Source organism: Dermochelys coriacea, chromosome 1 (assembly GCF_009764565.3).
Source record: "Dermochelys coriacea isolate rDerCor1 chromosome 1, rDerCor1.pri.v4, whole genome shotgun sequence".
NCBI lineage: Eukaryota > Metazoa > Chordata > Testudines > Dermochelyidae > Dermochelys > Dermochelys coriacea.
In genome coordinates this window covers 326,362,206-326,383,321 of record NC_050068.2, presented here as the reverse complement: position 1 = coordinate 326,383,321, position 21,116 = coordinate 326,362,206, and the positions used below count along the sequence as shown (strand labels likewise).

The 21,116-nt window shown below is 43.0% G+C and overlaps 1 long non-coding RNA gene across 1 annotated transcript in view; it reads right to left on the bottom strand.

The window, feature by feature from the left end:
* LOC122456615 overlaps positions 1-20,840 on the bottom strand; it is a 94,019-nt gene extending 73,179 nt beyond the window's left edge. The window contains exon 1 of the long non-coding RNA XR_006275602.1: positions 20,580-20,840. This is a non-coding gene — a long non-coding RNA (uncharacterized LOC122456615). The remainder of the gene's footprint in view (positions 1-20,579) is intronic.
* Between the last annotated feature and the right edge of the window lie 276 nt (positions 20,841-21,116).

Here is a 21,116-nt window from a genome sequence, read left to right as displayed (position 1 = left end):
TAGTGTGAAAGAATGTAATTTGAAACTGTGATCGTTTAAGTGAAGAAACAGTGTAAGCATGAAAGGGGGGCAGCAATATATGAATTTGCCATGGTGCCAGTTAGATTTTAAAGCTGAAATCTAACAAACTAGGTTTGCCAACGTATTAGAATCCAACAGGATAATCCCTTTTATTGAGTCTAGGAAGTATTAGCTTACTACTTTAATGCTAGGTTCTTTTCAAGTCCACTTTTAACTTAAACAGTATTTCTCACATCGGGATACTTGCTTATTGTTAACCAAGCAATAATTTATTAATTCACCCAGAACCATAATATTTAATCAACAGTTCACCACTGAAATGTAGACACAACCAATTGGGTGTACTACACACAGTACAGTCCTGCAAGCACTTATCACAAACCAGAGTTGAGGCCCAATTGTTATATCAAAGAAAAATGCATATTACCAAAGTGTCTTATTACATTCACTTATGAGTAACAATTCTCGATTCTTTAGTCTCTAATACATTTCTCACACTTCCAAGGATGAACTTATCTTTAAGGTACTTTGAAGAGTATGATTACTTCTCTTTGACTAAGCTTGTCCGAAAGAGACAAGTTTAGAATATTAAAAGCAGTTGCTTAAAACAATTCTTTTCAATCTCTCTTAGGCCAATATGCTTGGATTTATAAAGAAGTTAAAATTTATAATATGGTTACTTGAGGTCTCACTAAGAGAGCAGACTCAACAAGTCCTTGGCTGATCTGTAGATCCTTACACAAAGTGTCTCACATGATGTGAACCATTTTCTTATTTTCTTCATAGGTGGATCCTGAATGGGATAAACAAAGGTGGGCTAGTTTTTCTGATTTTTGAGTGCCAGAAGGACTCAGTAATCATTAATCATTCAAGACATATCAGTGCCATATATCCCTTACAGTAGTCTCAAATACAGCAAAATGTATCTCCAAAGGAATAGAAGTATTAAGAAAAGGAAGCAAGGTCTGCAGAAATATGAATGTGTTAACATGCAAAAGATAAAATATATAATTTAACCCCCTGGATGATAGAAACTTTAGAAACGATAATAGCAACACGTTAAATATAGGTAAACACAAAGTGCCAAGAAAAAATACTGTACAATAGCCAATTTTCCAATTAAAGCAGGAAGCCTCAATTTTACTCACTATTTCAGTGCAGTACTAAAAATAGAAAATATATTTTCCCCTTAGAGGAAATATTTTAGAGGTTCTTTTTCTTGAAAGCAGTTAACTGAATGCAATGTGACAGGTAGAAATGTGTGTCATGTCGAGAATTCTGACTTCAACGATTTCAAAGCAGCAACAATTCAAACCCACTACAAAGGAAAATTCACCTTCTCAAGATTCATAGATTCATAGATACTAAGGTCAGAAGGGACCATTCTGATCATCTAGTCCGACCTCCTGCACAGCGCAGGCCACAGAATCTCACCCACCCACTCCTATGAAAAACCTCACCCATGTCTGAGCTATTGAAGTCCTTAAATCATGGTTTAAAGACTTCAAGGAGCAGAGAAGCCTCCCTCAAGTCAACCATGCCCCATGCTACAGAGGAAGGCGAAAAACCTCCAGGGTCTCTCCAATCTGCCCTGGAGGAAAATTCCTTCCCGACCCCAAATATGGCAATCAGCTAAACCCTGAGCATATGGGCAAGATTCACCAGCCAGATACTACAGAAAATTCTTTCCTGGGTAACTCAGATCCCATCCATCTAATATCCCATCTCAGGGGATTCGGCCTATTTACCCTGAATATTTAAAGATCAATTACTTACCAAAATCCCATTATCCCATCATACCATCTCCTCCATAAACTTATCAAGTAGAATCTTAAAACCAGATAGATCTTTTGCCCCCACTGCTTCCCTTGGAAGGCTATTCCAAAACTTCACTCCTCTGATGGTTAAAAACCTTCGTCTGATTTCAAGTCTAAACTTCCTGGTGGCCAGTTTATACCCATTTGTTCTTGTGTCTACATTGGTGCTGAGCTTAAATAATTCCTCTCCCTCTCCTGTATATATCCCTCTGATATATTTATAGAGAGCAATCATATCTCCCCTCAACCTTCTTTTAGTTAGGCTAAACAAGCCAAGCTCCTTGAGTCTCCTTTCATAAGACAAGTTTTCCATTCCTCGGATCATCCTAGTAGCCCTTCTCTGTACGTGCTCCAGCTTGAATTCATCCTTTTTAAACATGGGAGACCAGAACTGCACACAGTATTCTAGGTGAGGTCTCACCAGTGCCTTGTATAAGGGTAGTAAAACCTCCTTATCCCTACTGGAAATGCCTCTCCTGATGCATCCCAAAACCGCATTAGCTTTTTTCACAGCCATATCACATTGGCAGCTCATAGTCATCCTATGATCAACCAATACTCCAAGGTCCTTCTCCTCTTCCGTTACTTCTAATTGATGCGTCCCCAACTTATAACTAAAATTCTTGTTATTAATCCCTAAATGCATAACCTTACACTTCTCACTATTAAATTTCATCCTATTGCTATTACTCCAGTTTACAAGGCCATCCAGATCCTCCTGTATAATATCCCGATGCTTCTCCGAATTGGCAATACCTCCCAGCTTTGTATCATCTGCAAACTTTATTAGCACACTCCCACTTTTTGTGCCAAGGTCAGTAATAAAAAGATTAAATAAGATTGGTCCCAAAACCGATCCCTGAGGAACTCCACTGGTAACCTCCCTCCAACCTGACAGTTCGCCTTTCAGTAGGACCCGTTGCAGTCTCCCCTTTAACCAATTCCTTATCCACCTTTTGATGTTCATATTGATCCCCATCTTCTCCAATTTAACTAATAATTCCCCATGTGGCACGGTATCAAATGCCTTACTGAAATCTAGGTAAATTAGATCCACTGCATTTCCTTTATCTAAAAAATCTGTTACCTTTTCAAAAAAGGAGATAAGGTTGGTTTGGCATGATCTACCTTTTGTAAAACCATGTTGTTTTTTGTCCCATTTACCATTGACTTCAATGTCCTTAACTAATTTCTCCTTCAAAATTTTTTCCAGGACCTTGCATACTACAGATGTCAAACTAACTGGCCTATAGTTACCCGGATCACGTTTTTTTCCTTTCTTAAAAATAGGAACTATATTAGCAATTCTCCAATCATTTGGTACTACTCCTGAGTTTACAGATTCATTAAAAATTCTTGCTAATAGGCTTGCAATTTCAGGTGCCAATTCCTTTAATATTCTTGGATGGAGATTATCTGGGCCCCCCGATTTAGTCCCATTAAGCTGTTTCAGTTTCGCTTCTACCTCAGATATGGTAATATCTACCTCTATATCCTCATTCCCATTTGTCATGCTACCATTATCCCCAAGATCCTCTTTAGCCTTATTAAAGACTGAGGCAAAGTATTTGTTTAGATATTGGGCCATGCCTAGATTATCTTTAACCTCCGCTCCATCCTCAGTGTTAAGCGGCCCCACTTCTTCCTTCTTAGTTTTCTTCTTATTTATATGGCTATAGAACCTTTTACTATTGGTTTTAATTCCCTTTGCAAGGTCCAACTCTACTCGACTTTTAGTCCGTCTCACTTTATCCCTACATGTTCTGACCTCAATTAGGTAGCTTTCCTTGCTGATCCCTCCCATCTTCCACTCCCTGTATGCTTTCTGCTTCTTCTTAATCACCTCTCTAAGATGCTTGCTCATCCAGCTTGGTCTACAACTCCTTCCTATGAATTTTTTCCCCTTTCTTGGGATACAGGCTTCCGATAGCTTCTGCAGCTTTGATTTAAAGTAATCCCAGGCCTCCTCTACCTTTAGATCCATAAGTTCTTCAGTCCAATCCACTTCCCTAACTAATTTCCTTAATTTTTGAAAGTCAGCCCTTTTGAAATCAAAAACCCTAGTTGCAGATTTATTTTTGTTAATCCTTCCATTTAGTTTGAACTGAATTAACTCATGATCACTTGAGCCAAGATTGTCCCCTACAACCATTTCTTCTATGAGGTCCTCGCTACTCACCAAAATTAAATCTAAAATAGCATCCCCTCTAGTCGGTTCAGCAACTACTTGATGAAGGAATCCATCAGCTATCGCATCTAGGAAAATCTGAGCCCTATTATTATTACTAGCACTGGTCCTCCAGTCTATATCTGGGAAGTTAAAGTCTCCCATGATCACACAGTTTCCATTCCATTCCATATCTAAACACTAATTAATCTGTGAAACCAAGAAAACTCCTTAGCCATCATAAGCCATTATATATACAAACACACACAAGGACAGAGCATGAAAACATGGAAGAAACCTATAGTACTAGCTAATGTAATCAAGTGTCCAGGGACTGTGAATCATTGCTTTCTACCGTGTATTCCAATACTTTGACCAATGCAGTGTTAAAGTTACTTGAGTGATGGGGCCTGCTCTATCCAATAAGGAAAACTCATGGCTACGTAATTCAGTGTGATCGTCTTCAGATCCTCTATGCTCCTGAAAAAATGTTAATACAAAGGGCAAGTTAGTTGGGTTCCTCAACCGCCACAACTATTTCCATATTTGGAAAGTTGGCAGGGAAGATAATTCCACCAAAGCAAAGGGTCTTTTCTAAATTTGTGACTTTCTTTATTTTTTAAAAGTACTGTATTCTTGCTGCCAACACGCATTGCCAGTAAAGCCAAATCATCTCCAAGGACCAAAGCAGCATGCTATTCTTTATGTAGTAGCACTTGCCAGCATGGTGCTTTACAGAAACATCAGAACAACATGGAAGGATCCTTCACTGACTCCAAAATGACAGCTCTGGAAGATGGGGATCTTGTGCCCATCAGGACTCTCAGGGTGTGGTTTGTGAGGTACAGCTTAAGTTCTCTTAGCACAATCTCACTGATCCTTGCCATGTTGCTGGAGCAGGACAGCACTTGCCATGGTGGTCTATCAAATGCTGTGGAGCACAATACAAGGATGAGTGACTCGTGTCCATGGCCGAGAGGAGATCCATCCAGCAGTGCCTCTAGTGATGTCTCAGTTCCCAGCCTGAAGTCCACCTGGGAAAGGTCAAGAGTCAGGCAGGATCTAGATAGAGTTGGGGATATCCCAGAATGCAACATTCTGTAACATAATATATAGGGCCCTACCAATTCATGGTCGATTTTGGTCAATTTCACAGTCACAGGATTTTTAAAAATAGAAAATTTCATGATTTCAGCTATAGTATTTAAATCTGAAATTTCATGGTGTTGTAACTGTTGGGGTCTTGACCCAAAATGGATTGGTGGGGAGGGGAAATCGCAAGGTTATTGTAGGGGGCGGGGTCACGGTATTGCCACCCTTACATCTGCAGTGCTGCTGGTGACAGTGCTGCCTTCAGAGCTGGGTAGCCAGAAAGCAGCAGCTGCTGGCTGGGAGTCCAGCTGTGAAAGCAGTGCCACCGCCAGCAACAGCATAAAAGTAAGGATGACATGGTGTGGTATTGCCACCCTTACTTCTGCACTACTGCCTTCAGAGCTCGGTGCCTGGCCAGCAGCCACCACTCTCCAGTTGCCCAGCTCTGAAGGCAGCACAGAAGTACGGGAAGCAATACTGCAACCCCCCTTACAATAACTTTGCCACCCCTCTGCAACTCCCTTTTGGGTCAGGACCCCCAGTTTGAGAAACAATGGTCTCCCCCATGAAATTTAGTATAGTATTGGATAAAAGCACACAGAAGACCAGATTCCATGGGGGAGACCAGTTTTCATGGAGGAGACTCAACACCCAGCTAGATTTGCATGAATGCTCCCAGAGCCACTCATGAATCACAGAGAAAGACACCAGAGCCACCAGTTCCCAGCACTGTACCTCAGGAATATACCATCTTGCACTGCTCAAGATGAGCAATGCAGATTTATTAATTGGTTCACCACTTTGTCAATGGAAAATGGATATACACCAGCCTTTGCAAAACCTGAGCAGATTTGCCACACACTTCATACAAACTCACTGGTAAAACAAATTTATTGACAACAAAAGATAGATTTTAAGTGATATAAAGGGTTAGGCAAAAAGTAAGTTAATTCCCAGAAGAAAAGAAAATATTAAAAGAAAAGTAACCACACAGTCTAAACTCTCAACCTTATTAGACTGGGCAACATCTAGATTAAGCAGTTTTTCTCACCCCACTGGATATTGCAGTCTACAGCATACAGATTTCACCCTTGAGGCCAGTCCCCTCATTTGGAGTCTTCAGAGTGTTCTTGTTGATTTCTTTCCTTGCTGTTGCCTCTGGGGAGCTAATATCTGGCTGATCCCCAACTTACAATATGTTTTAGTGACAACCATGCAACATAATTATCATAACTTCATATGAGTTAATGATGTACATATATGGATAGAGCAATGACTTTCAGCAGATCATAACCTTTCCCCTGATACCTTACAAGACATGATTTATACGAAAGATCATAATCTTATATAAATGAGGAATATGGGGGTTACAGGGTGCTCCCCCAAGGTACAGAATGTCACAATAGCAACATTGCCAGCTTCATGTGGCTTATCCTCCCCATTTTCCCAACCCACAAATAAAAATAGTCTCTCTTCTTGTACTAGTAGAACATTTCCCTCTACCAGAGCCACTGCCAGCTACAATAGGTCTCCTTCCATCCCACACTCAGCACCCTGAGTGAAAACAAAAGGGCTTTTCAGAATACATGTCATGCAAACATTTAGCAACCTAGAAAGAGCTAAATACAGAAGAAGAATAAAAATAAAGCCCTATGGAAGCCTCAGTAACTCCACATGACTTTGCATTTGTGGCTAGACTGGTCTTGGTAGCCAAGGCTTAAATGACTGTGCTCTTAAATGACACAAGAAGAAGAATGATGGCTTTTTATGGAAATGCAAAAAATAGAAAACTTTTCCAGATGTTAGCCAGCTAGGAATTTTTACCAGACAGTTAACAATAAACTCTCTAGGGTCCCCATCCATCCAAAATGTCTACAGCTTTATGGGATGTACAGAGCCTCAGAAGATTAGGGATCCAAATATCAACAGACTACTCAGTTCAGCAGAGCATTTTGTGTATTTTAAATAAAACCCTTACAACACTGTAGAAAGAAGATCCTGATCACTATAGATTTTGGGAATCTCTGGGTCATGGACAGCCCCTTTGCTACATTTCCCTTCCCAATGATATTCTGAGAGAGAAAATTATAGAAATACCTCAGCCAGTGAAGTGTCCAATAGCTAAATGCTAGCAAACATTTGACCAACTAGATCCTAGAAGAACCTCCTCTTCTATTAGAATACCTGAGGTCTCTGATAGCAACCATCTTTCTTGCCCACTGCTCTGATCATCACCAGTCCCACTGCAAATCCCTTCATTGCCTTCTCCTCACCCACCAAATTAAAATTCAGCTCTTTGTCTTCACCTGAAAATCCTGACACAACCTGGTTCCCATTTACAACAGCTCCATTCCAGTCTCCTATGGCTCCAATCGAGCTACCCAACTCTACATCCCATCTGTGGTGTTCTCTCCCACACTTTCTTCTCTGATGTCGCCTTCTCCTGAAACTTCCTCCCTGACCCATTGCACCATGCCACCACCTTCTCCTCTGTCAGATTCTTCCTCAAGCTGTGCCTTTCCTAGCTAGCCTACAATTCCTAACACCTTTCAGGACAGTGCTCACCACCCCGCCCTTTTCAGATAGCTACAGAGAAAAAACCATCATGGTCCTGAAAGACCATGTGCCCAATTCCATTCCTCATTCACATGACTTTACTGCCCCCTTGCTTTGGTAGGTTGTTTACCCAGACTCTAAACTGGTGTGTGTGTGTAAAAAGCACCTAGCACATTGTGGGTCCTATACATATAATAGTTAGACCAGGCAGAGTCAGAGACTCTGATCACGGGGCTGAGATAGCTCTGAAAACCTAATTGCAGGCATTCTGTAGCTGCTGCATAGGAAATACAATTAGCTTTTATGTCTACAGTCCAGAAGGAACCCGTGAAACACATATGGGCCAATAGCTAGTTTAGGATAAGAACAGAAGAACTGCTATATTGGGTCAGACCAATGGTCCATCTAACCCAGTACCCTGTCTTCCAATGGTGGCCAATGCCAGATGTTTCAGAGGGAATGAACAGAACAGTAATCATCAAGTGATCCATCCCTGTCATCCATTCCCAGTTTCTGGCAAACAGAATACATGGATGGATCAGTCCTTCAGCAGACTGGGTGTTAAAATAAATTCCATAAAAGTTAAGGAATGCACTGTATGAACTAAATATATTTTGAGACAGTCCAAGCTGTGGGAAAGGCTAATTCAGGCTAATTACAATAAGATCTGCTTTAATCAGAGCAAGGAATGTAAAAAATTAATTTAGTGTCTAAAGTTTTCAGCCAGCTGTGTGGGTGGTACAGCACAAATGTGTTTGATACAAATAGCATCTTTATCAGATATAGACTGTTTTTGTGTATTCTCATCAGATGACTCTTTAGATTGCTCTAAACTTTCTTGCCTTCATGTTACCAAGGGTCTTTTTAAAGCTTTGCACTGAGATCAATTCATAGGACTTATCTTTATTGATTTTCTAAGACCTTTTATCTTATAAATATTGTTGACTACTGTAGATTAGTTTAAGCTGCATGTTAATCTAGTTGCTGGACAAGATTCCAAGTATTAATCATAACCTAATTAGTACTTTGAGTTTTGCTCTGCAGGACTCAGAATGCAGATTGCACCTTGTATGTATGTGATTCATGCAAGCTAAGCCAGCGGAAACTGTGAAAGACCAAGATAGTTGTCAGAATAGCAGCCGTGTTAGTCTGTATTCGCAAAAAGAAAAGGAGTACTTGTGGCACCTTAGAGACTAACAAATTTATTTGAGCATAAGCTTTCGTGAGCTACAGCTCACTTCATCGGATGTATTCAGTGGAAAATACAGTGGGGAGATTTATATACACAGAGAACATGAAACAATGGGTGTTAACATACACACTGTAAGGAGAGTGATCACTTAAGATGAGCTATTACCAGCAGGAGAGCGGGGGGAGGGAGGGGAGGAAAGGAGGAAGAAAACCTTTTGTAATGATAATAAAGGTGGGCCATTTCCAGCAGTTGACAAGAACATCTGAGGAACAGTGGGGGATGGGGGGGGAGAATAACATGGGGAAATAGTTTTACTTTGTGTAATGACATATCCACTCCCAGTCTCTATTCAAGCCTACATTAATTGTATCCAGTTTGCAAATTAATTCCAATTCAGCAGTCTCTCGTTGGAGTCTATTTTTGAAGTTTTTTTGTGGAAGAATTGCCACTCTTAGGTCTGTAATCGAGTGACCAGAGAGATTGAAATGTTCTCTGACTGGTTTTTGTATGTTATAATTCTTGATGTCTGATTTGTGTTCATTTATTCTTTTACGTAGAAACTGTCCAGTTTGACCAATGTACAAGGCAGAGGGGCATTGCTGGCACATGATGGCATATATCACATTGGTAGATGCGCAGGTGAACGAGCCTCTGATAATGTGGCTGATGTGATTAGGCCCCATGATGGTGTCCCCTGAATAGATAGATATTTCCCCATGTTTATTCCTCCCCCCCCACCACTGTTCCTCAGACATTCTTGTCAACTGCCGGAAATGGCCCACCTTGATTATCACTACAAAAGGTTTTCTCCCCCCGCCCCCGCTCTCCTGCTCTCTTATGCTCAAATAAATTTGTTAGTCTCTAAGGTGCCACAAGTACTCCTTTTCTTTTTGCAAGATAGTTGTGTAACACAGTCCTGCTATTATACAAGTGCAAAATTCTCAGAAGAAATCGAATATGAAAAGTGGAAGTCAGTAACCACCACTAATAATGAAAGACTATTCACACATCTACTGCTTTCTTTTGCTTAATACTCTACTAACAAAGAATTAGGAAACCAGCCCTTCTCCCACCCCGTCACTCTCAGGACATGTTTGAGTCATATTCAAGGGTTTCTAGCATTTTTAACTTAGTTTTGTTTTCATAGACATCTCTAGGGCCAGTTCTTTTGGCAAGGGTAAGAGAATACTTCAGAAAGAAGTACAGCCTCCTCAGGGTAGGTTTTGACTGCTCTAGCTTCAATCAGATATAACATGATCTTTTCCTACTGTGGCAAACTGCCTCTGAGCACACCATCAGGTCAGATTTGTCCAATCATTGTCACTTTTTTCTGCACACTTTTGGATATCATCAGTTTCTACTAGCACCAAGTTATGTGGCAGTATCCACCCTTTTCTCTGGGATATTACCCTGGATAAGATTTAGGGCCTGTGCACAAGATGGCAGCCCTATTCACCGTTGTCTCTCTGCCCTGCACACTACAAGCTAGGCTGCCAACCCTCCAGGATTGTCCTGGAGTCTTCAGGAATTAAAGATGAATCTTTAATTAAAGATTATGTCACGTGATGAAATCTCCAGGATCACATCAAACCAAAATTGGCAACCCTGCTACAAGCCATGGTAGGGGAAGCTCCAGAAAGCATGGACAGAGCCACAGTAGAGGTGTAGAGCTTATGCATAGACAGTGCTGGCCTACCATAGATCCCAGAGGGCTCTGCCATGCTTTGGGGCAACAAACTCCACCCCTGCCTTTCCCCTCCCTCAAAGTGGGATAATGCAGTGGAATCTCCTGGAGGAAATCCTGACTGAGATTTCCTCACAAAACAAGTCCTCTCCCCATGGCTTTTAACACAGGAGGTGACAAACTAGGTCTTGGGGTTTGTCTAGAGCAGTGGTTCTCGACCTATTTATTACTGTGGGCCCAGGTCAGCTGGGCCCCAGGTTGAGAATCACAGTGCCCCCACAAACCCCTATCCTCAGTGCCCCCTGCCCAGAGACCCCTCCACAAAGTGGGGCCAGGAACAGAGAGCTGGGTATGGGGTGGGGGGCAGGGACCTTGACCCCAGACCCTACTGCGTGGGGACCCCCAACCCCCGCCATACAGGGCCAAGGGGCACTCAGGACCCCAATCCTGGACCCCACCATGCAGGGCCGGATGGCAACCGGCTGCCTGGACCACGCTGCTCAGGGCTGGGGGGCAGCCAGGAATCTACCAGGACCCCAGAGCCCACCATGTGGGGCCAGGCAGCAACCAGCTGCCCAGACCCTGCCACAGGGAGCCAGGGGGCAGTCAGGACCCTGACCCCAACCCCGGATCCTGCTGTGTGGGGCCAGGTGGCAAATGGCTTCCTGGACCCTGCAGGGACTCCAGATTCTGCCAAGCGGGGCCAGATGATGTCCAGATGCCTAGAACCCACTGGGACCCTGGAGCCAGCTGCGCGGGGCCTGCAGCCCACAGCTCACCGCGTGGGGCTGGCAGCCCAGAGCCTGCCCCATGGCGCCAGTGGCAGCCAGCAGCCCGCAGCCTTTAGCACATAGCTGAACTGGGTCGCAGCTGCCTGCGAGCCATGGGTTGAGAACCACTGGTCTAGAGGCTGAGGGGTGAAATACTTCATATGCAAGCCCTACTTAACTTGCGATATTGTGGAAATTGTGGATTCAGCAATATTAGCCTTCCACTGCAATTTCGACAGCAGGAGCCCTGCTGTGCACAGGGCTCATAATGGGAGTCCTGGCTTCCCCAGGGCTGAGAGCAGGAGCTCCCACTGTCAACCCCATGTGTCTGCTCTCCGCCCCAGGCAGCCAACAGCAGAAAACTGTGGAAAAATAATAGCAGACTTTATTACCACAAATAATAAATTCCATTATTACTTTTCTGCGATTTTCCACGGCTTACCTTAAACTCAGCCGCAATTGTTGGACAATCATCCCACGATTCAAGTAAGGCCTTATTCATATGGCATTTGGAAATATTTCTGTCAGCATTTTCAAAAATTTTGTGTCCTCCTTCCCCGCAATGCTGTTTTAAAGTTACTGATGTACAGGGAGGGGAACTGCACCTGTCCTTGAAGAAGTTTGACGGAAGCCTGCAAAGTCCATATTGAGCCCCTACTTCAATAGGGGTCACTGTGTTACTGCAGGTCCCTGCTGGAGGGTACAAGGGGAAACCCCATGGAGATGTCTTATGCAAAGGGCTCTTTTGGGGGCTTTGTAATGGGATGAGAACTGGGCCCTTGCCCATCCCATCACAGGGTCACTACAGCCTCATTAGTTCATGGTGATGTTCAGAACTTCTTTTACAAGGAGAAACCGTACAAATGAGTAAATCACAGTTAAGATGGCTCATGTCTCAAACACATTCCTTTGGTGATTAAAAGGAAGCTATAATCCGATTGTTGAAGCTTGACCAGACATTTTGTTTGCACTCCAACCATACCCAAATAACTTGTGGTAACTTGTAGTTTGAGCAGGGGTGAAAGTAAGTTAGAGGACTTACCGGTACGCCGGAGTCCTGAGCAGGGAGCGTGGCCTCAACCAGAAGAGGCGTGGTCTTAACTGGAAGAGGCGGGGCCTTAAATCCCCGGGCCCTTTAAATCTTGATTTAAAGGGCAGGGCTCCAGCTGTGGTAGCGGCGGCTGGGAGCCCGGGGCCCTTTAAATCACCCCCGAGCTACCAGCTGCAGAGGCAGCTGGGAACCCCTGGGGTTCAGGGGCCATTTAAAGGGCCCAGGGCTCCAGCTGCTGCTACCGCAGCGGAGTCCCGGGCTCTTTAAATCACTGAGGAGCCCTGGGAGCTCCTGGCTGCCACCACTACTCCGGGGCTCTGGGCTCTGGCAGAGCTTTAAAGGGCCTGGGGCTCCGCTGAGGTAGCGGTTGCCGGAGCTCTGAGCCCTTTAAATCCCCGCCTGAGCCCTGCTGCCTGAGCCCTGGGGTAGCAGTGGCGGGGATTAAAGGGCTGAGGCGGTAGCAGGGACTGGAGCTCCAGAGCCCTTTAAATCCTCTCCAGAGCCCCACCGCCGCTACCCCAGGGCTTTAAATTGCCCTCTGGGAAAGCCAGTCCCGTTGCGGCACACCGGCTCTTACCAGTACGCTGTACCAGGGCGTACTGGCTTACTTTTACCTCTGAGTTTGAGGTTAACTTTGTAAAAATCTAGTTTGCTTCCATTTTAAAATGTGTTTCTTTTAAAAATAAAGAAAAATCAGTGTCTAGTCAAACCCACAAGACACTACGAAGTGTGAGCAACGAACGCCGATTCCCTCATAACACATCAGTTACGCAAATATCTGTGCTAAAAGTCTTGGTACTGATCCACTTTGAAACCCTGTAATACTGAATAGCTCTCACCAGTTCTCATTTCTTGCCTGTAGTGGAAGGCAGTCAGCACCTGCCCAAGACTTCCTGCAAGATTCCATTTCACACTGCCTATTGGGTACTCTTACACCTACCTATCCCTTTTCATTTATTTATATTTTTAACTTTCACAGTGACTGTCTTGTATAGAAGGAGTCAGAAAAATCTCTCCATGTGCAACCTCGTAGGTTGTCCTGTCCCACATTACAAGCCACAAAATGGGAGGTGAGAGATCCCCACCATCCGCTTCTTGGCAGTGCAGCTCCACAGCACCAAGGAGTATGGAAAAGACCACTAGTGCCCCTCTGAGCTTGTAGAAACCAGGGAATAGCCAGGGCATAGTGATGCACTGGCCATGCCTCCTCCCACCCACAACATGCCCCATTTGCCAGGAATATTCCCTGGGAAGTTTTTGGCTGCTTTGAGGACCTTTTATGCCATAAGGCAGTGACGAATACACTCGAGCCATAGGTCAAATTCAGACAGGTGCAATAGAGCTGCATCTGCTTATACTCGGTCAGAATCTGGCCCACACTCCATCTGGTACCAGTAACAGAAATCTGCACCTACTTTCTTCAGTGGCCTATGCATCATCCATGTTACTCCTATCATTTAACCTCCTGCAATTATGCCTTCAGCCTTTCTTCATATGGACTAGAGCTGATCGGGAATTTTCTGACAAAACAGAATTCAGCTGGAAAATGTCAATTTGTCAAACCTGAAATGTTTGGTGGCAACATCTTGGGTTCAATGAAATTTTATTGAATCCCAGCAACTTCCATTGAATCCAATTTCCATCGGAAACCAGGCTGGTTTCCTGGTGGGCTGCCAAAGAACCAGGCTTCCAGGGTTTGCAGATCCAGTGCAACCTTGCCACTGCTGTGGAGCGGGGAGCCTGCAAACCCCGGGGGCTTCTGGGAGCCTTCTCTTCTGCAAAGCTGTGTTGCACAACTCCTGAGTGGGCAGCCCAAGGAGCCAGCTTGCCAGGGAGTCTGGAAACCCTGGGTTTCCTGGCCCTGTGGCAGTCCACATAGGGAGGCTTCCTTGGGATCTCTGGCTGCTCTTGTCCGGAACTGACATGGTTCTCATCAGTTTCACGGCTGCTGAATCATGTCTATTTCAGTCAGCAAATGCTAGTCCCAGAGAGCATATTTTGTGTCTGGAACACCATAAGGTATTTCCAAAACAGATTTATTTTTTCCCAGATATCCAGTTCATAGGAAATTTCAAAACATTTGTTTTTGTTCCAGATCAGACCAAAACCAGATTTCAGAATCCTGAAATTTTGCATAAATCAGAAATCTCAAGTTTTGGCCAACTCTAATATACAATGTAATAGAGTGTGGGAGGGCAATGGAGTGAGAGAGCTGCACTGCAGGAGGCTGCAAGCCCAGAGCATGGGACAACCAGAGAGATGGACCTTAATTAAGCAGTGCTTAATTTGTGCCAATTAATCGGTCAGTTAATTGGTTGAGCCATGGCACCTCTTTCATTACAAATTAAGCACTGGGCTCAAGGAAGGAATCTTAAGCAGTTGATTCCTTAAAAGAGAGCTGAAGCAGTTCTGCAAGGGAAGCAGCTTGGACAGGACAGCTGTAGGCTGCTAAGAGATTCTGAAGAAATCCTTTTTGCTCACCCAGGCTCTGAAGAAAGAACCATGCTCTGGGCCAGATTTCGGAGACAGAGTGCTTGGGGAATTTCCGTTTTGAAGTTTGTATGGGGACTCCTCCCCTGCAAAAAGTAGCCCAGATGGATTGTGTGTTCATGAGACAAACTTTCCTTAAAGCTTCTGGGCCTCATTAAAGTAAACCACCTCCCAGGGATGGAAGATGGTGGGGTCGGGAAAGGAGCAGATAGGTCACCCTCTCCCTCCCCCTCCTGCACAGTTTCACAGCTTTCTATTGCTATTAGTCTCTTTCTTGCCTTCCTGTACTGGGCCAAATCCTGCTCTCAGTTACATCACTCAGAATTTGGAGTAAATGCTGACGTTCAGGCTCAATGTTATCAGGTGCAGCTCCACTGGCTTCCATGGTGTTTGTATTTGCTTACCCTGGAACTGACTGGGGCCTGTCTCCAGCCTAACACACTTTATTTCTCCAGGGCTGGAAAAAGTGACTTATGTTTGCAGTGTGGGCTGTGTGATTTCCTCACAGAGCCTGTACTTTAGCCACTGCTCAGCTTGGCTTTCATTGCAAAGAGCCTGATAAAACTGCTCTTTTTTGTCTCCATCACAGCTGTTATCTTTTTTAAAACCTTCAGTAGTAGGGTCATTGGATCCTGTTCACTACTGCCCTGCACCTTGTGCCCTCATGTACCTCAATAGAAAGGGTGTGCCAAGGGAGCATAAAGGCTGCTGTCCTGATGTTACATTCACTGTGACTGCTGCAAATGACTACACCAGTTGTGGGACAATGGTGAATAAAGCCCTAATATTTTGGCCTCAGCCCATGTCCAAAGGGACTTAGGCACATATCCAAAGGGACTTAGGCACCCAAACCCCAGATTTAAATAGCACAAAACCTCTGCTAGGCTGCCACCTAACCCTGTAGAGGTACCTAAATTCACTGGTTGCCTAATGTTTTGCAGTAAAAGTCACCTTGGCACCTAAGTGAAGCACTTCAATCTCTCCTGTTGAAGCTGAAGCCATTCCACTTTGTGTAAATACTTAAATAGCTACTGGGCTAGCGAGGGACTTTCTCTATAGCCTGTTTGGTGATGTAGGCTTGGCTTGACATGAGTAATTGGACATGGGAGAGGACTCATTTCTTGGGAGACAGGATTAGAGAGGTAAATGGATCCACAGACTGGAAACAGGCTGTCTGTACTAGCTAGGAGAAAGGGACCATCCAGAGAGCCATTTATAATGCACAAGATAACAGTGGAATGTAAGATGAGTAAAAGGTAAGTGGTACATGGTCACATCATGCACTACAGAGATTGGTTCCCACAAATGTAGGTGGCTCCTGTCTAGCATGCTGGCTTTTGCGGATCCCATTCTTAGGCATCTCTTTCTCTCCATTCATCCCAGGTTTTGTGGGTCCTGTTGTTGTTGCAGTGATTGTCTAGGCACCTAAAAGCCAGGTGTTGCAAGTCGCAAGTTCCTTTGTTGAGCTGGGCCCCAGGCTATATTGAGAAGAGCACCAGCTTAACAAAACTGATGTACATGTGCAGACACTGAAGTCAATCTAACTCTTGCTCATATCACTTCAGCATAAGTCTAAACCAGTGTAAGTACAGCTACAAAAGGGGTTTGCAACAATTTAAGTAAATTGATTTTGAAATGAATTTAGTTAAGGCAGAGCACTTTTCTAGTACAGACAAGGCCATTTTGAGGATCTCATTAGAATTCCTGCCTGGGTTTTGTCTGGGCAAGGTAATTTTTGCAAGAGGTTAATGTGATGCTGTATGGGAGACACTTTATTATATTGTTGATACCAATATTATAAAAGTGCAAGGAATGTGACCAGATATGCCATGTAAGGTATCTGTGAAAATGTTATGATTTGCCAAGTGTGATGATCTTGTTTGTACCATCTTTGTATTGTGCATTATAGATATGTAGGGTATATCTGTATTTCAAAACTTGTGCCGTGTTTCTGGTTGACACCCCGAGGCAGACTGGCATCAGCACAGCCTAGTCTGTTCAATGGCCCATCAAGGGTCATCAGCTGTACAATGAACCCATTGAAAGGAGCCAGGGGATACACCTTATGAGCCAGCAAGCCATGCAGGGCATGCCTATGGACAGGAAACCTTAATGCTTTTCCATGCCACGTCTGTTAAGCTTATGTTTGGGACACAGGAAGCACAAGCCACATGTCAAAAGGAATATAAAAGGCAGCTGCATCATCTCCATTTTGTCTCAGATCCTCCTTCTTACATCTGGAGTATCTTTTCTACAAACAAAGCTCTGAACAAAGGACTGACTGATCCATGCAAGCTGTGTGTGTGGTCCAGAAGGACTTTCAAGCCAGCAAACTCACCAATACTGCTCAAAACCTGATGTATGGACTTTGAAGTCTCTGTGTGTATCTGAGTACTTGACCATTTAACAATTCTTTTCTTGTTCTTTCTTTTTTCTTTATAAGAAAACTTTAGTTTTAGACACTAAAGGACTGGCCAGCAGCGTGGTATTTTGGGTAAGATCCAAACCTATACTGACCTGGTAACGTGGCTGACCCTTTGGGGTCAGAAGAATATTTTGGTATAGTGAGCAGCGTTTCAGATAACTTCTCACTGGACTGGACCTAGGAGCTGATTGGGAGCTAGAAAACTGGAATGCTGTGTGATTTCTTTTTTAGCTTCTTGATAACCAGAGGGGCAGGGGAGGATTAGGAGCATAGTTTGTGACTGGTTGGTAAGTCTAATTTCAGTGTTAACCACCAGTTTTGAGGAGCATCTGCTCTCCTCTTTGCAGCCTGCCCTGACCTTGGTATTTTCAATGAGAGCTACCCTAGGCACACCAGGTCACTGTTAATTCCCCAGAAAACCTCTGAATAGTCAATGGTGTGTCCTACCACATAGATAACAGTGCGAACGAATACACTGCCATGAGGAACAGACTTTAATGGAGTGATAGTGCAGCAGAAAAACATACAAATCAATCCTAGAATTCTGGATCAGTCCTAGACGGGCCACTTTGCAGAGCTGTTATAGTGCCTCACGGAAGGATACGAGAGCTGTTTGGCACATGTTTCCCTACCCTTCCCACCAGAGCTGGGCAATTGAGCTGCACATTTCAATTTCAAATGTAGACTGATGCTGTAGATGAAAAGAGGAAAGGTAAAATGAGGTGCTGCCAAAAGAAAGCAGAATGATAAGCCTTTCCATCCGTAACGCAGCCCTCTGTGGTCCATGTTCCCTGTACCTGGATGAAGGCCAGCGTACTTTTGGATCGATCCATGCCATGTTAAATCATCTGCGCCATGCTCCGTGTATATGTGTTTTATTATTCCACTCTGCTTGCCATGATAAACATACAGGACAAAACTAAAAAGCCCTGTAAGGCTGATAAATAATGGATGGGAACTGTAGTTGTCACTACTGATCACCCTTTGGAGTACAGCAGGAAGCCAATAAAGCACTCACTGGAATTTTTTGTCTGCCCTTAATTTGCAGTCCATGAAAATTTTGCATTCAAGCAGCTTAATTCAAAAATCAAACCCACTACTGTACTAATTATGTTTTATGATTGCTGCTATTGCCAGCTGCAATTCCTAAAGTGCAGGGAGTCCAAAAAAGGCGATTTTTTTCTGGCAGAACTAATTATTATATTTAAATGCAAGAATGATATGCAAAAAAGGAGCTAGTATTCTGCAGCTCATACTTGCTGTTTATTAAACAAGCCTTAAATATGACATATTAGGCACAGTGTGTGCAGTTTTATATTTAAACAGGTTATTCCTGTTTCACTGTGAAGATGATATAACACCTTCCTAAAAAGGAGCACTTCCAAGTGGGGAAATGTTGTACCTACTATCATTACATAGAAGTTGTGTCAGCTGAGAGTACACTAACTGAACAATCAGAGGGAAAAACTGTGTGTGTGTTTGGAGGGGAGGCACTCCGCCACTTTTGGGAGAAGGCTAATTTCAGCATATTTATACATTTCTTTCATATTCTAGTTATTGAATGTGTCTATCATTGGTATCTTTACTACTTGAATAATGATTCAATTGTTATGAACTACATAATTACATTATCATGAATTACAGTATATTAAGATCACTGCAATCACCTACAAGCTGTCTTCACTAACGTACCAGTTTAAAGACATGTTTCAGAGTAGCAGCCATGTTAGTCAGTATCCGCAAAAAGAAAAGGAGGACTTGTGGCATCTTAGAGACTAACAAATTTATTTGAGCATAAGCTTTTGTGAGCTACAGCTCACTTCATCAGATGCATTCGATGAAGTGAGCTGTAGCTCACGAAAGCTTATGCTTAAATAAATTTGTTAGTCTCTAAAGTGCCACAAGTCCTCCTTTTCTTTTTGCGAATACAGACTAACACGGCTGCTACTCTGAAACCTGTCTTTGTGTCTAGTGTGTTTCCACTGTTTTTCCCATATAGTCACTCAGCCAATTTCCCGTTGTTCGTGTGGATCTTTGGCCCAATGACAGGAGATACTTTAAAACAGAACTAGGACAATGCAATTGCAAACTCTCAAGCATTAGCAGAGGGAGTCGGGACAGGCTTAGGATCTGGAACTCCTTTAATTTTTTATTTTTAATAAACAAGGTTCTAAGTTGACGGTGATTTGAGACCCTTATAATATAGTATCATGATATTTGCACTGTGAACCAATATATTTAATGTGGGTTGAGGAAAGCAGAAAAATCTTTAAATGTTTGGTACAGTTTGCGCCAGATGAGAATTTTCACAATTAGCTTACAGTAGGAGCCAAACAACAGGCCTTCTAGGAGGTTAAGTATTTGGTTATTGATTAGAGGTAGTGAGTGTGCTAGTGTGGTTAAGTGCAGGGGAACAGCAGTCAGTTCTCTCAGATTCTGTTTCCAGTTTGTCCACTCATTTGAATGACTTTGGACAAGTCCTTGAACCTCGGTGCCTCAGTTTCCCCATCTGTACAGTAGGCATGAAACAACTACAGCACACTGAGTTTGTAAAACACTTTTATCCAAGGTAGATAAAAGGTGCTATGTATGTGAGTGTTATCATCTGTTACTTCAGAAGATGTTTGTGCTTTTTGATGCAAATTACTGTAATATGGGTCACAGGTGAAAAAGAAAGCTATTTTACTGTAATAACAGCACTAGATTCTAAGAGAGAGCACTGCAGGCAAAATGTTTCTAGCCAGATTTCAAAGGAAATTGCACATCCATGCACTATTACAGATTAATTCAACGCTTTAAATACAAAGGGAGTTATCCTAAAGAAAGATGATATGGGAGGTAGAGGCACTGATTTTATATTAGCTACTAGCATTGCAGTTAGAGATGACTGAAATTTTTCTGATGGAATGTTTTGCCATCAGTAAATGTCATTTCATCGAAACCAAAACGTCCTGAGGGGACATCTCAATTTCAATTAAATTTTGTTTTTAAAAAAATTGAAAATAAATAAATAAAAAACATTTCCATAACATTGAATTGTTTCATTTCAACATTCTTCAAATGGTAAGTTTGGGTTTTTCACTTCACAATTACCATCCATTTCAAAATTTATTTAAAATGTCAAAATCAAAACAAAACTTTTTGAGTTTATCTAAATGTTTTTCATTGACCACAAACAATAATTGTAACAACTCATGGGAAATTTTGAAAAAAAAAATTCTATTCAGAACAAAAATAAATGTTGAAATCATGGAATTTCCCACGAAATAGAAATTCCAGTTCCCACACAGCTCTAATCACAGCATGTGACTTACTTCCTTGTGCACGTCTTGCAGTTGGTACACAGCTTTGTATTTCCACAGCAAAAGGTTGAGAATAAAACAAACAAACTAAATCAGGAAATTACCAACTGAGATGTCTGCCCAAACCCGGGTCCTGCCCACCTACCTCTGCCCCTCCTGCTGCATGCTAAGGAAGGAGTCTTCTCCAATCCTAGAGATTGAAATCTGCTCTGAGTTTAGTCAAAAAGAGTCTGAAGTTCAGCTCTGGATTTTGATTCAGCCCCTTTTTAAGGTAGAGGCGTTCATAGCCAAATTGGTACACAGCCTGGGATGTATGCAACTAGGAAACTGATGCCTTGGTTTTATATTAACTTCACCTTTATATTATTTTTCAACTCTGCCAATGGCCAGACAGCAGACAGTAAAACCAAAGACACCACTACAAGTTGCTACAACCCACTATTAAAAACACAAAAATAGAGCGCTCAAAGATGGAGATCAAGATAGACAATCTAACACCCCTATCCTGCAAACAAGCACACAAGTAACTTTATGCATGAGACTAGTCCC